This window comes from Trachemys scripta, chromosome 5 (genome assembly GCF_013100865.1).
Source record: "Trachemys scripta elegans isolate TJP31775 chromosome 5, CAS_Tse_1.0, whole genome shotgun sequence".
Taxonomy (NCBI): Eukaryota; Metazoa; Chordata; order Testudines; family Emydidae; genus Trachemys; species Trachemys scripta.
In genome coordinates, this window is record NC_048302.1 from 125866244 (window position 1) to 125881417 (window position 15174).

General features: G+C 46.3%; 1 long non-coding RNA gene across 1 annotated transcript; it reads left to right on the plus strand.

Annotated features, from left to right (window-relative positions):
- The first annotated feature begins 5089 nt into the window (after positions 1–5089).
- LOC117878275 lies at positions 5090–14946 on the plus strand. Its single transcript, XR_004645938.1, has 3 exons — positions 5090–5181; positions 5689–5797; positions 14512–14946. It is a non-coding gene; the product is annotated as an uncharacterized LOC117878275 (long non-coding RNA).
- The last annotated feature ends 228 nt before the right edge of the window (positions 14947–15174 follow it).

Below are 15174 nucleotides of genomic sequence, written 5' to 3' on the forward strand. Positions count from 1 at the left end.
ACACACATCCCACGGAAGCCTCAAAATGGTGAGTAAGGGGGACTGATTGTTTCAGGGCTGCACTGTCCTCTGGGTTTCTGTGCCTTGGGGAAAGCCAGCAGCTTCAGGGGGCATCTACACTGAACACTGTCCCAACATTTTCCACAGAAGTTCGTCCTGGACGATATCTCGCTGCTGAGGGTGACCTGGGAAGCAAGGGAGGGTCTTCTACTGCAATGCGGCTTCCGCCGTGGCCCATATGAAGCTTGCCTGTATGCAGCAATGGTCCCCCCGTCTCTCACGGCACAGTGGCGCGGACACGTTAGCCTGGCTGGGACAAGGACCACGGTTGCTCTCCCGATAAACCTGCGCGAGCACATTGCATACATTCTGGATGAGACATTCGAGGAGATTACCGAGGCCAATAAACCACATCAATGCACTATTCCGCATCTAGGCATGCATGCCTAACCCTCCTCTCCCAAAGAGCCTGCACCGAAAAAATTCCTTCCCCCCCAAAAAAAAACCGCTTACCGGGAGCCTGCTCTTCTGTTTGTCCTCCACCAAGTACCGGCCGCTGTGACTGGCTACCTTCCTCCTGGCTCGAGAAAAGCTCCTGGCTGCATGGCTCCAGGGATTCCAGGGTGTCTCCATCCGGCCCACCACCATCACTCCCGTTTTCCTCCTCTTCCTCCTCCTCCCCCCCGACACCGGCTCTGAAGTGTCCATGGTGGTGCTCGGAGTGGAGGTGGGGTTAACCCCAAGTATCACATCCAGCTCTTTGTAGAATCGGCAGGTCGTGCGGGGAGCACCCGAGCGGCCGTTTGCGTCGCGGGCTTTGTGGTAGGCATTCCGCAGCTCCTTCACTTTAATCCTGCACTGCAGGGCATCCTGGTCATGGCCCCTTTCCATCATGTCCTTTGATACCTTCCCGAAGGTATCGTAATTCCTATAGCTGGAGCGCAGCTGGGACTGGACAGCTTCCTCCCCCCAAACACTGATGAGGTCCAGCAACTCGCCATTGCTCCATGCTGGGGCTCGCTTGGCACGTGGAGGCATGGTCACCTGGAAAGCTTCGCTGATAACACTCCATACCATGCTGGGCTGAGCAAACAGGAAGGGGATTTTTAAAATTCCCAGGGAATGTAAAGGGTCGTTCACATGGTTGGTTACCTGAGGCCAGGGCAGTAGAGTTTGAAATGGTGACCAGAGTGGCTAGAACAGGCATTGTGGGATACTGCTGAATAATTCTGGAGGCTATTCACAGCGCATTGGGCGGCCACACCGGCACCGTAGCACTGCAGCGGCAGCACAATACTCGCTATACCTCTCGGAGAGGTGGAGTACATGCAGCACTGCAACCACGGAGATACAGCGCTGCAAATGCCTTGCCAGTGTGGATGGGGAGTGAGTTACAGCACTGGGGGAGCCTTTATAGCGCTGTAACTCGCAAGTGTAGCCAAGGCCTAACAGGAATTTTACCTAATAGCAGAAGAGCTGCAAGGGTGAAGTCTTCTGCACGAGCCTTGAAAGTGGAAACAAAATATAGGCTGCAGGAGAAAGATTGTCTTAAAATGGCGACTGCACAGGAAAGATGAAAGTGACTGATTGGGGGAGAGAGGAATCAGGGCGCCTCATTTAGAGCTCAGTCTTGCAAGAGGCTAATCCTTGTGGCACTGATCTCGCAAAGCACTTAAACATATGCAGGGCCAGCTCCAGGCACCAGCTTACCAAGCAGGTGCTTGGGGCAGCCACTTCGGAGAGGGGCAGCACGTCCAGCTGTTAGGCGGCCGGTCTCTCACTCCTGCTCGGAGCGAAGGACCTTCCACCGAATTGCCACCGCAGATCGCGATCGCGGCTTTTTTTGTTTGGCTGCTTGGGGTGGCCAAAACCCTGGAGCCGGCCCTGAACACATGCCTAACATTAAGCATATGAATAATCCCACTGAAGCCCAAATCACTAAAGATAGCCTGAACAGTCCAGCTCTTACATTATTTGGGCCCCTTAAGGTGATGCCTATAGAAAATACACACAAACACTGGGATATTTGGGTTTACTCAAACACTTCTAGCTGAGGCTTCATTCATATTCCTGCAGAACTCCAATGCACTGATTTAAGGGCCTGACCCCTGGCCCTACTGAAGCACATTTCTATTGACTTCGGTGGACATTGGATCAAGAAGCCTTGATAGAAGATGGGGCAGGAAAGAAATGGGGTGGAGGATTAAAGACCCCATCCAACAAGGAATGGAGCACTCTCACTGCCCATTGACTTCGAGGAGCAGAGAGGGCTCACTGCACATTGCAGGATCTGGCCCTTTATCAGTGACTGTATAGAACATGAGGAAACAAGGGGCTCCTGTATCTAAACTACACAGGGGAAAATATTAGCTAGCTGAACTAAGAGCTAGAAGCTTCTGATTTCACTGGTCTACAATTTTTGAGAAGTCGTCTGCTTCAGAGATAAAATGTGCTATTTATTATGTATTTTGATGTGCTGAATTCAAATATGACAATTAAAACAACTGATTGGCTACTGGTTCTAAGATATTTAAGTTTTTACATTTTATGTCTATGTATATTGTGTAGATAGTAGAGTTTTAATCATAAATTGTAAACCTAGGTCTTTTCACGTGTTTATGATTGCTTTACATGATAATATTTCACCTGTCCTGTTTATGTAACACTTTAAAAATCAGCAAAAGGGTTCTATAAATAAAATTTATTATGAAACAAAAGGCAAAAAACTATTATGTACATAGTTTAGTCCTATTCAGTATCTACTCGGCACTTCTTGGCTTGTCTCTTGTATTCATTAAATGGAGCATCTCTTGTCACTGTCCAGCAATAGTCTGCAAGCATTGATGGGCTCCATTTGCCCTGATAGCGTTTCTCCATTGTTGCAATGTCCTGGTGAAATCGCTCGCCGTGCTCGTCACTCACTGCTCCGCAGTTCGGTGGAAAAAAATCTAGATGAGAGTGCAAAAAATGTATCTCTAGTGACATGTTGCAACCAAGGCTTTTGTATGCCTTGAGGAGGTTTTCAACCAACAACCTGTAGTTGTCTGCCTTGTTGTTTCCGAGAAAATTTATTGCCACTAACGGGAAGGCTTTCCATGCCGTCTTTTCCTTGCCACGCAGTTCACGAATCTGAGGACCAACAAAGACACCTTCCTTTATCTTAGCTTCACTTAACCTTGGAAATTTTCCACGGAGGTACTTGAAAGCTGCTTGTGTTTTGTCAATGGCCTTGACAAAGTTCTTCATCAGACCCAGCTTGATGTGTAAGGGTGGTAACAAAATCTTCCTTGATTCAACAAGTGGTGGATGCTGAACACTTTTCCTCCCAGGCTCCAATGACTGTCGGAGTGGCCACTCTTTCTTGATGTAGTGGGAATCTCTTGCACGACTATCCCATTTGCAGAGAAAACAGCAGTACTTTGTGTATCCAGTCTGCAGACCAAGCAAGAGAGCAACAACTTTCAAATCGCCACAAAGCTGCCACTGATGTTGGTCATAGTTTATGCACCTCAAAAGTTGTTTCATGTTGTCATAAGTTTCCTTCATATAGACTGCATGACGAACTGGAATTGATGGCAAAACATTGCCATTATGGAGTAAAACAGCTTTAAGACTCGTCTTCGATGAATCAATGAACAGTCTCCACTCATCTGGATCGTGAACGATGTTGAGGGCTGCCATCACACCATCGATGTTGTTGCAGGCTACAAGATCACCTTCCATGAAGAAGAATGGGACAAGATCCTTTTGACAGTCACGGAACATGGAAACCCTAACGTCACCTGCCAGGACATTCCACTGCTATAGTCTGGAGCCCAACAGCTCTGCCTTACTCTTGGGTAGTTCCAAATCCCTGACAAGGTCATTCAGTTCACCTTGTGTTATGAGGTGTGGTTCAGAGGAGGAGGATGGGAGAAAATGTGGGTCCTGTGGCATTGATGGTTCAGGACCAGAAGTTTCATCCTCTTCCTCATCTGACTCAAGTGAGAATGATTCTGGTGCATCAGGAACTGGTAGTCCTTCTCCGTGGGTACTGGGCTTATAGCTGATGGAATGTTTGGATAATGCACAGTCCACTTTTTCTTTTTTGACACATCTTTCCCAACTGGAGGCACCATGCAGAAGTAACAATTGCTGGTATGATCTGTTGGCTCTCTCCAAATCATTGGCACTGCAAAAGGCATAGATTTCCTTTTCCTGTTCAACCACTGGCGAAGATTTGTTGCATAATCGTTGCAGCATATGTGTGGGGCCCACCTCTTGTCCTGATCTCCAATTTTGCAGCCAAAAGAAAGGTGATAGGCTTTCTTAACCATAGTGGTTATACTGCACTTTTGTGATGCAAAAGTCACTTCATCACAAACATAGCAGAAGTTATCTGCACTGTTCACTACAAGTTCACATCTCTGCTCACTTTGGCTAAACAGAAATGTGTCCCTTTGCAAAATCAAACACTGACAAATAGAGCACGACACTATGATTTCTAGAGCTGATCTAGGGCAATTTGTTCAGCAGAGTGATGTAAGCTTTGTTATGATTGCATCATCCATGACTTCTAGGAATAACATGATGCAATTCATATTACGTATGATGCAATACCAGCTTCAGATTGCATCATTCATTGTTTTGCCTAAAAAGCAAGTACTGTCCAAACCCAGTCATAGATTTATTCATAGATCCAGTCAAAGATGTATTTTAGTCATTTCTGGTTTAAATTGAGATCCCTTCCCTTTATAACTCACTTATCCTCTGCCATTCCCAAGTCAAGGGTCGTATATACTGACCCAATAGCATATCTTGAAAACTAGAGCCAATCAACAATTCTAAGCATAATTTTCGTTCTCAGTGACCCAGAATTAGTAAAGTTTGACTACATTTATTTCAGAAGCATTTTGGCTGTAGAGCAGTGTTTCTCCCTGCTGACTGGAGTCTAAGAAGATAATAGCATTGTGCTCTGTTCTGAGGACCTTAAATAGAGCCCATAGAGGTTGTTGGACACATGACACGATTACATTAGATAAACTATTAATAAATAGCCATGAAGCCAGTGTTTTGTGCAGCAGTGCAGCAGTCAGCAGATTGCCGGTCTGTCTCCGAGACAGAAATAACCGGGCTTTTCTTGCAGTTAAGAAACAGAAGTGAGTTCCTCATTCCAAGTATCGCTAAACCCTTCACAAAAGAGTAAGTGAAACACCAGTAATGCTCCAACTGTGGAAGCCATTCTGTCTTCGCTGCCAATAACTCGCACCCATCTTGGGAAATACAAACCTGTTTGTGTGAGAGAGGTATTTGCATTGGCAAGGGCAATCCATAGCTAGATGCAACTCATCTGGTTTCGGCTGCCAGGGGCTGGTGCAAACCTTTAATTAAGTTTAATTAAGTTTCATGTTTCTTGAGTCTTGTTTGGCATTTCAGGCAGAAATGAACACAAAAACTCAAAGTGTGATTCCTCCTAAAGACAGAGTTTCACTCACTTTCCTGTCCACACAGTGCCACGCCGGGAGTTTCAATGGGGTATTGAGAATAAGCCCAGGGTGACTCAAGAAAGTTGACACTGTCTACAAACACGGTTTGCATTTGTAACTAAATGTGAAAGCAGAGAAGCCTTTCCTGGGCTTGGGTGTTGTGAGCATTTTACATTGTTCTAATTAACCGCTACTCTTTCCTATTTGGCCAACTATAACAGAGGATCAGAAGGAACCTGGCATTGCCATCTCATCTGAAGGAAGGCTACTCTGCATTCACCTTAGTGAATCAGAAAAGGCTATTGTGAGAAAGGAAGTCCGTTCCAGAAAAGGTGAAATTGTCTGTCATGTGTATTGGTGTATGGCTTAGAACAGTCTAAGGTAGGGTTACCATCCGTCCGGGTTTCCCTGGACATGTCTGGGTTTTTCAGCTTTAAATGGCCGTACAGGGGGGAGATTTCTAATCAAGTAGAAATGTCCGGGATTTCCCCCTTCCCCTCAGGCAAAGTGCGGCGCGGCTGATTGGACACCTGGCCTGACTGAAAGCCACTCGCAGCCACTAGGGCCTCTAGCAGCCAGAGTCCCTCCCCCTCCCCCGCTCCCTCCTCTCCCACAGAGCAGTGCAGCAGTGTTTGAGTCCCCGTGGAGCCTGCAGCTCTCCCTCTGCCTGGTGAACGGGGGGAGCAGGGCAGGCGGCGGGGGGGGGGTGTAGAGGCTGCAGGGGCAGTGCAGGCAGGGGGCACAGAGACTGCAGGGCGAGTGGGGAGTAGGGGGCACAGAGGCTGCAGGGGCGGGGGGGCGCAGGGGCAGGGCAGGTGGGGGAGTGCAGAGGCTGCAGGGCGAGGAGGAGCAGGGCAGGCAGGGGCATAGAGGCTGCAGGGGCAGAGGCTGCAGGGGCAGGGCAGGCAGGGGGAGCAGAGGCTGCAGGGCGAGTGGGGAGCAGGGGGCACAGAGGCTGCAGGGGCGGGGGGGTGCAGAGGCTGCAGGGTGAGGCAGAGCAGGGCAGGCAGGGGCATAGAGGCTGCAGGGGCTGCAGGGTGAGTGGGGAGCAGGGAAGCACTTAGCAACCCCCAACCAAGATCAGAGCGGGAGGGGGGAGGGGGAATGCGGGGTGCTCAGAGGAGGGGGCAGAGTTGGGGCAGGGACTTTGGGGAAGGGGTTGGAATGGGGGCGGAGAAGGGGTTGGGTTGGGGCGGGGAAGGGGCAGGGCCAGGGGCGGGACCGGGGCCCTGTGGAGTGTCCTCTTTTTTAAATGTTTGAATATGGTAACCTAGTAGAGCTGTCAAAGATCGGGGTGGCCATGGGAAATGGCTGAGATAGATCTCCCCAGGCTGCAATTTACAAGTTGGGCAACCTTTGGTATGTAGCAGGTGTTAGGGAAGACATTGGCAGTGCAGCAAAATGCCTAGGCCACTTCCAGAACTGAAATATCGATAATTTTGCTTATTGCCAAAAGCAGCTAAGCTAGTAGGCCTTTGTAGCAGCCTTAGGAAAACTAAGGCAAAGCCGGAAGGGTCAACGATCACAAGGAGTGAGCCTCACTCTGCACCATCCCTAACATGCTGAGATAAGCTCTGTAAACAACAGGAAGTTGGGTTTAAGGAAACCCAGGCAACAGAGGCTGAGAGAGGAGCTTGACTGTTGGGGTCAGCAGTTCTGAATGATGATCCTACCAAGAAGCAGCAGTGGCTGGCACAGTTGTTAGCATTTTTTTTGGCTCTTGAAATTGTGGGTTCATTCAAGTCCCACACCAAGACCTGAACTTCTTTGAAAGGTTGAAACTGCAATGCTTGGGAGATGTGTTCCTCTATTAGAGGTGTCTTCTTTATTCAACCCCTCCCCCCACACACACACACACACACTCTCTCTCAAACACACAAACAAACACAACCTGGACTCCAGGGATTCAGATAAAATCCCAGGAAGGAAGATTCTGAATGTTAGAGACAGGAATGAGATGACAGAACCAGCCTCACAACATGTGATATCTGGAGCCACTGAATCAGAAGTGCTAGACAGCAATGGTGGAATTCTCCCTTGTGCATAGACACAAAGGAAGGGTAAGGCCACCTCAAGAACGACCAACATCATGAGCCCACCTAGGAATCCGAGCATTTCCTATGTATTTTAGATGTCACCAGCCTCTACTAGAAGAAAGCAGTTTTCAAAGATTTTGTTGTTATTGACATATTTAATTTTAGGTGAAAGTCATCATGTCACTCTTAAGCTTTCCTGCTCTGTTGGAGAACTACAGCAGTAATTGCCCTTCATATTCAAAAGCATCAATAATAAAAATGACACATTAAATACTTATCTTGCAGCATTACAAATTTGCCAGCCAGCTAATGTTTACCTAGACACATGACAAGTGAACTCTGGCCTTGTAAATAATGATAAACAAGCAAATGTACAGTATATGGGAGAGCTGCATTGGACATATAATCAAACAATCTCTGAAATTACAGTGCCATGGAGAATCCTGTCTTTACCAGCTCATCTCAGAATAAAGGACCCTGCTTTTAAGCATGTCTGTTATATTTGTGCTTTATAATAGGACACCACCATTTTCTGTCCTAGTAACTGAAATGTTATTGCAAGCTAAATCCCATTGTCCCCAATCCTGAAATCAATAGGAGTTTTGCCACAGTCTTTAATGGGAGCTTCTGGTTGACTGTGAAGACCTGGAATCAGATCCTCAGTTGATGTAAATTGGCAAATCAGTGCCAAGGCTCTGACCTCTTGTTTTCATTCGGGTTTCATTGGGTCTGTCATTGGGTATGAGGATGGAACATGACTAGCCTAAGGACACATCAGAGTCATTAGCTTCCATTAGGAGAGGAAAGATGGCCATGTGGTTAAGCACACATTACTGGGAGTCATGAGATCTGGGCTCTGTTCCCAGCTCAACTATAGACTTCCCATGTGACCTTGGACAAGTCATCTCAGCTCTCTGTCTCGGGTTTCTCATCTGTGAAACAGAGTTAATGCTTTTATAGTACAATAACTTTGTGATGTGTTTTGAAATTCTCAGCTTGAAGTCACTACTACTATACAAAGCTAGTACTATTATTTATTACTCCTGGGGGATTTCTGCACCAAAAAAATTAAAAATTCTGTGACAAAACATTAAAAAACCTGCATATAATATTTTAAAATCCTGCAAAATTCAGCATATTTTATTTGTCAAAATAACACAATATAATCACATGAGTTTCAATTACTTTTGATAATTTATTTCTAAATACCTGTCAGCATGTATGTCTGTAACAATACAGACAACAAAAAAGATTCAGGAAATGTTTTTTGACAAATAAATTCCTTACTAGATATATTAATCCAGAACTCTGAGTAATAATTCATTTAAACTACAGTATGGAACCGTATTTCCCCAACTCCTCAGAAGCAGTGCAAAGGCTTGGGGGAATCAGGGGTAATGGAGGAGCTGAGGGAGAAGGAAGTAAATAGCTGGGAAGGAGCCTGGGTGTGAACTTGGAGGTTGCTGGGTATGGGTGGGAAAAGTATGGAACAGGGTTTTTTGGGGGGTGAGGAGGGATTGTTAGGGAGCTTCCCCTTTGCAAATCCTGGCTGACCCCTAGCCTCTCCCATTCAGTCCCTCATCTGCCCCTGTCCCCTTGTGTCCTTGCACCCCCGTCCACATGTCCCTCCACCCCCACTCAGATACCCACTCCCCCCATCCCCATGTGGCCCTGCACCCTCTCCCCTTGTCCCTATGTGGCTCTGTACTCCCTCCCCTGTCTCCATGTGTTTCTGTGCCCCCACCCAGCCACTCCCCTATCCCTATGTGTCCCTGTATCCCCTCATAGAATATCAGGGTTGGAAGGGACCTCAAGAGGTCATCTAGTCCAACCCCCTGCTCAAAGCAGGACCAATTTCCAACTAAATCATACCAGCCAGGGCTTTGTCAAGCCTGACCTTAAAAACCTCTAAGGAAGGAGATCCCACCACCTCCCTAGATAATCCATTCCAGTACTTCACCACCCTTCTAATGAAAAAGGTTTTCCTAATATCTAACCTAAACCTCCCACACTACAACTTGAGACCATTACTCTTTGTTCTGTCACCTGGTACCTCTGAGAACAATCTAGATCCATCCTCTTTGGAACCCCTTTCAGATAGTTGAAAGCAGCTATCAAATCCCCCCTCATTCTTCTCTTCTGCAGACTAAACAATCCCAGTTCCCTCAGCCTCTCCTCATAAGTCATGTGCTCCAGACCCCTAATCATTTTTGTTGCCCTCCGCTGGACTCTTTCCAATTTTTCCATATCCTTCTTGTAGTGTGGGGCCCAAAACTGGACACAGTACTCCAGATGAGGCCTCACCAATGTCGAATAGAGTGGAATGATCACATCCCTCAATCTGCTGGCAATAACCTTACTTATACAGCCCAAAATGCCGTTAGCCTTCTTGGCAACAAGGGCACACTGTCGACTCATATCCAGCTTCTCGTCCACTGTAATCCCTAGGTCCTTTTCTGCAGAACTGCTGCCTAGCCATTCAGTCCCTAGTTGGTAGAGGTGCATGGGATTCTTCCGTCCTAAGTGCAGGACTCTGCACTTGTCCTTGTTGAACCTCATTAGGTTTCTTTTGGCCCAATCTTCTAATTTGTCTAGGTCCCTCTGTATCCTATCCCTACCCTCCAGCGTATCTACCATTCCTCCGAGTTTAGTGTCATCTGCAAACTTGCTGAGAGTGCAGTCCACGCCATCCTCCAGATCATTAATGAAGATATTGAACAAAACCAGCCCCAGGACCGACCCTTGGGGCACTCTGCTTGATACCGGCTGCCAACTAGACATGGAGCTATTGATCACTACCCGTGTCCCTATGTGTCTTTGTGCCCCCACTCAGCCACCCCCTGTCCTTATGTGTCCTTGCACGCCCTCAGCCCCATGTGTCTCTGTTCCCCCACTCAGCCACCCTCTGTCCATATGTAGCTCTGCACTCCTTCCCCCATCACCATGTGGCCCTGCACCTCCCTCTCCCCTGTGGCCCTGTGCCTCCACTCCCATTCAGCCCCTGCCCCAGTCTGTCCTCCCCCACTATCCCTTATGAGCCCCTGTCTGACCCGCCCCCAAATACCCCACACTGTCTGTCTCACCATAGTCCCTGTCTCGTGACCTGGCCTTACAGGTGCTATGAAGAAGGCAAGCTCTTTCTCTTCCCTAGCTGGCCGGGAGCTGCTGCTGTGTTCTATTGGCACAGCAGCCTCTGCTGTGCAAGAGGCGAGCTGCAGCAATATTTTGGCAGCTTTTTTCTGCACAAAAATAATTTAAAATATGCATGGCTCTTTAATTATGCACACGTGCAGTAGCGCACAATTCCCCCAGGAGTAATTTATTAATACTCTATTATTCCAATAGGCATGGGAGGACCCAGAAGAGTTCAAATTCTCATTCCGGTCCTCTGTTGAATGCAAACAATAGTACTCGCACAACCTTAACTGCCTGCTGCTGGTCCTATGGCTAGTGTGCTGGAGAAGTATTCAGGGCTCTAACCAAGTCCTAGAACTAGCACATTCCTGACCATAGTAAATGTTTATGTTCAGATTGTTATACGTGATAAGAGACCTTAACCAGAAGTCCCAGCTCTTGCTATCACTGGAAGTCTCACTTTAACCAGAAATGGCAGCACAGGATAGAATGATGTAACAGGAAATGATATTATGACCTAAACCCATGCCCTTCAGGAGTCTGATCTAAACCCTTGTGAACCTTAACCCCAGCCAGAAGGCCTGCTTACCTAGGAAGGTAAACCAGAAGGAGCTGATGTTGGCCCAGACTCCTTAAACCAGAACCTCATCAGTTGCACAAAAAATTGGAGACAGCTGTGGAAAACCTGCAAAAGAAAAATGTGCCATCCCCTGTTATAAATATTTGTGGTCAACAGCCAGCTACGGGTAGCTACCCTATGCCTGAAGAATGGGGACAGACGTGGAAAAAGGTGACCCTAACAAAATTAAAAGATGAAATAGTGTCCACTGCATTGCAACCATCACTGTATGACAAAAGCCAGGGTCTGGTAAAACCTAAACGTAGATTGATGACCGTCAGAACAGGACAAGTAAGTGCACAGGAGGGGAAGTAGCAAACGATACTGTCACTGAATTGTTAAATCAGATGAAGTAAAAAATGGAATGGTTCACAGAGCACATTAGGAGACAGGAGCTGCCACTCAATGACAGGGAAGTAAATAAAAAAGAATTTCAAAGTGAAAAACGAAGATTAAGCAGGTAACACCTATAATTAATATGTGAACACATGGAGGTGCCCACATTGGCTCAGGGACTACATTTTCTGCTATATTCTGAACAGTGCTGAGCACACAGATGGTGCCCAGTGCATAATACAAATCATGACAATAATCGTCTGTAGAGGCAATTTCTGTTCTTTGTTCTGGAATTGGCCTGAATACAGCAGAAACCCTAAGAATTTGAGGCATAAACACATCTGATACTCATATGACACTTTCTCATTCCTTCCTTTTCTCAAACTCAGAACAAAAAGTGACAAAACAGTTTTCAGTTAAAATGTAAAATTGCCCAGCAGCCATTGCTCTACAGCCCAGCCTCGGGCAGAACCTGCCACCCCTTGGGGGTTTAGTGATCTCCTCTCACGTGACTCTCACGCTCTCTCTCTCTTTGTCCTTCCTGACCTCTGTGCTGCTTTTCATGCTGTCAACCATGACAGCCACGCCAACCTCCTGGGACCATGTGCTGGAGTCTCAGAGAACTGTCCGCCTTGGTTTTGCTCCCAACTAGCAGAGTCTTTTTTTTTTTGGCAGTATGCAGCAGAGGGATAGGCTGGTGCCATGGATACAGAGCTAGCCCTCAGAGACCTGAGTCCTACTTCCTCCACGGATTTCCTGTATGACTTCAGGCCAGTGCCTTAGGGACAGAGTTTCAAAGGTTTTTAGGCACCCAAATATGCAGCTACGCATCTTGTGGAGTTTACAAAGCCCCTAACCTTCTAAGCACTTTTGAAAAATCTCACTAGATGCTGAAATACCTTTGAAAATCAAGCCTTTAGTCTGTGTGTGCCTCAGGGTCTCATCTGTACAATGGGGATAACAGCACAGCTCTATCTCACTGAGGGGCTGTGAGGAAAAATAAGTTAGACATTGTAAGGTGCTCAGATACCATGGTGATGGGGCCACATAAGCAGTGCTTAATTTGTGCCAGGGCCAAGCCCCAGCACCTCTAGGCTTGGCACTTCGTAGCCCCAACACCTCTGGGCTTGTCACATCAGTTACGAAAATAAAAAAATTGCTTGAGCCTCGGAACCCAATTGCTTGAGCCCTGGCACCTCTTTCATTAAAAATTTAGCACTGCACATAAGTACCACAGGTAGAGTGGGAATTTCTCTACACCACTGCTAGCCCTTCCCTTATTTTCACCTATGCCCCTCACATCTCCCTCTTTTCTGAATGGAACCTTGGCTGAGTCCCCTGCCCCTCTCTTCAACACCCTTACTTCCCCACCCCCCCACAGGGGGATTCCTCATTTCCAGGGGATTCCTCATTTCCAGATCCTTAATTTAATTACCAACCCTTTCTTATCTTAATCACCCTACCTCTGTTTATCAGCAAACTACTGACTTCCGGTCCCAGGGACACAAAGCTGGGAGCAGCACCTCTCCTCTGCAGGTTTCAGAGTAGTAGCCATGTTAGTCTGTATCCGCAGAAAAAACAGGAGTACTTGTGGCACCTTAGAGACTAACAAATTTATTAGAGCATAAGCTTTCGTGGACTACAGCCCACTTCTTCGGATGCATATGCATATAAATTTGTTAGTCTGTAAGGTGCCACGAGTACTCCTGTTCTTTCTCCTCTGCAGAACTCACATTCCACACTCAGGCTGTGCTGTGGATAAGATTCCCCTGGGGCTAGGGCATGAGAACACACTGAATGGCCATGGAGACAGAGCTACCTTTTCTCCTCTACTGGTGGTTCCTGAACCTGTATCTGATCTGTAGACAGAGTGGAATGATCTGGGTCAGATCCTTACTGCACGAACGCCTCTTTCTACTCCCCACCCCCACATCTCTGTAACTCAGGGTCAGTCTAACTAAGGCTGTGTCTACACCGCCACTTTCAGCGCTAAAACTTTTGTCATTCAAGGGTGTGAAAAAACACACCCCTGAGCAACAAAAGTTTTAGCGCTGAAAAGTGCCAGTATAAACAGCGATAAAGCTACCACCGCTCGTTCGGGGTGGTTATTTTTTATCACCCGGAGAGCTCTCCCCAAGAGATAAAGTGTGACTACACTGCTCACATCACAGTGCTGCCGCGGCCGTGCTGTAACGTGGGCAGCGTAGACATACCCTAAGAATCTAGCCCTTTGGTCTCTGGGCTTTTCAAGTCAGGATCTCCCACAAGCAACAAATTCCATTTGAAAAACATGTGTGTTTATTTTGTGTATGTAACGTTCACCAAAAGCCTGATCCAAAGATGATTGATATCAGTGGGAATCTTCCCATTGACTTCAATGGGCTTTAGGTCAGGTCCCAAGTCCATCATCCACAGGGACGGACTTATATGTGATGCCTCTGATAATGCTTCCACTCATTGGGTCTGAGAAAGATCAAAGCATAATATCCTGGGAAGTTTTCCTTGAGTAAGGAGTTCTGATTGAATAGTGGCAGTTTTGTGCATGTTTCTTGCCACACCAACATTTGCTGCAGGCATCTCTCTGGTGACTGGATGATACAATACATGTGAAACTACACAGCTCAATTTTGTTGGCTTCCTTTCATCGGTTTCGGGAACCTTAACAGTAAATATCAGCGAGTGCTGATGAGAGGATAGAGGGTTTTGAGAGAAGTGAAGGATAATATATCAAAATATTCTGAGTATTTGGTGAGCAAGTTATTTCTAACTATGTGCATATATGATTTATAGGCTATTAAAGCCTATAATATTCATTATATTTGCTAGAATATAGACTAGCTTTTCTCACTTTCTCAATGCCTGTCTAGAGATTACCAGTCTTTTTACTGGTAAATTCTTTCTCTCTCTTTCACGCATATAGATTGTTGTCACATTGTATGTCCAAGGTGTTTACTCAAGATTAATTAGTGGTCCTGGGGAAGACAGAGGATAGAGAAGTGAACATGAAGAGAGATGTCTGCCTAGAAAATGCTGCAAGAAAAGCATCCTGTGCATCGAAAGTGACAAACCCTGTAGCTTATCATTTGAGGACGTCAGCAATGACTTTGCTCTCCAAAAATCACAAACGAAAATGTTTTAAATGTCTGTGTTAAAATTAATGTGATGTGCAAACAGATATACTGCAGGTTGTACTGCTTCCATTAAGTAAGCTGGTCTGTGTAACTAACTGCTTTTGTGTTGCTGTAGATATAAAGTTTTCATATCTACTAATTAAGAGATCATAGATGAAAATGTGTTAATTTGAAATTATTTTATAATGCAAACAGGCATACTGCAAGATGTGTTTTAGTTAGATTATTATTCTATTTTTACAACTTCGCCTTTGTATATATACAAATATAAAGCTTTTGTGTTTATATATTCAATGTCCTTTCTGTGAAAATAATACATTATTATTATTTTTTTTAATGGTATGGGGCCTCTTACACTTGTCATATCATATGGTCTCAGAATGTCATAATCCGGCCCTGGTTAAAGGCTAGCAAAGAGGCAAAGCTTTAACTTCAACACATACTGAACTGGT